Source organism: Wasmannia auropunctata, unplaced genomic scaffold (assembly GCF_000956235.1).
Source record: "Wasmannia auropunctata unplaced genomic scaffold, wasmannia.A_1.0 LD285431.1, whole genome shotgun sequence".
NCBI lineage: Eukaryota > Metazoa > Arthropoda > Insecta > Hymenoptera > Formicidae > Wasmannia > Wasmannia auropunctata.
Window position 1 is genome coordinate 7338 of NW_012077459.1, and position 1355 is coordinate 8692.

A 1355-nucleotide genomic window follows, 5' to 3' on the forward strand; every position below is an offset into this window, starting at 1 on the left:
ATATTAGCCATTCGGTTATTGTTTTATAAAAAGATATTAACAAAAAGTATTAGTTAAAATTGCTTTCCAAATAAAGTTGTAAATGTAAATGAATAATAAAGCGAGGTTCCATTAGGTGCCACATAAATTTTTTGAAAATTACAAATTTAAAAATGAGTGTATTGTTTGAAGGATATAGTATAACTTTTACAAGACAATCCCGAGATCAAAGTACTCCTATATCTAAATAAAATATGAATTTACGTTTTTTTAATGACCGTCGTCTTGTTTGGATGAAAGATCATTCTCTTATGATTTAAGTTTAGAAAGTTACTATCGACCAATAATGCTTAAATCATATCGCGACGTTATATTTACAAAGATATTGTCGATAATTTAAATACGGAGGAGCTGCGGAAAAACACGCGATTTGCGGCCACGTGTTATATAAACCGAAAATTGTAAGACAAAAATTGTCACACTAATTTTATATGAAAGTACCAAGATCCGCTTTGTATCGTGTTAGCGTTTTTCGATTCCTGCAAATATATATTCTATTTAGAAACTTTATTTAGAAAACTTAAAATTACGAAATAAAAGAAATTTAACATATAACTTTTTAACTTATAACTTATAACTTTTTTATTAAGTTAACTTTTAATTTAATTAATTTTATTATGGATTAACTTATCTCAACTAATTATACTAAAGTTTAATTTTTAAGACTGTTAACTTTAATTTAACTTATATAAAAAAAATATATTAACTTATCCAATCCTGCTTTTTTGCCATATAGAAATTAAAAGAACACATGATATAAAAGATATGAGAATATGATATGAGAATATTTATCTATCTTCCCTTAACTTATAATACCCTTAAGAATGTTATACATTGAAAAATTTTATTTTGTGTGCTGATTAGTTTTATTCATTTTCTCACAAGTACAATAATAGTATAATAAAATTTCTTTGTAAAGATATTTTTATCTCTAAGCTACATCACACTGCTCTTCTGACCAAAAATTTGTTAATGATATTTTCATTAATTCGCCGGTTTTAAATATAAATAAAAGAAATATTATATTCATATATAAAACAATACATAAAAAAGTTTATTTTTTTATGTTGTTACTTTTTATCTTTTAAATTATATGTTATTGGGAGATGGCCAAATCTACTTCTTTATGTTATTTTATACATTTTTTTCTATATTTCACGTGGAGCCACATTACAAACCATATGATGCGTAGTCAAGCCGTTTGATTCCTTAAACTTTATTCGTCCGCACCCGATCTTTGTCAAGTTAGCCCAGAGATTATAAGTAAAATCTTCTATTGTGTGTACAATATCCCTAATACCTGTCTCTTATACACG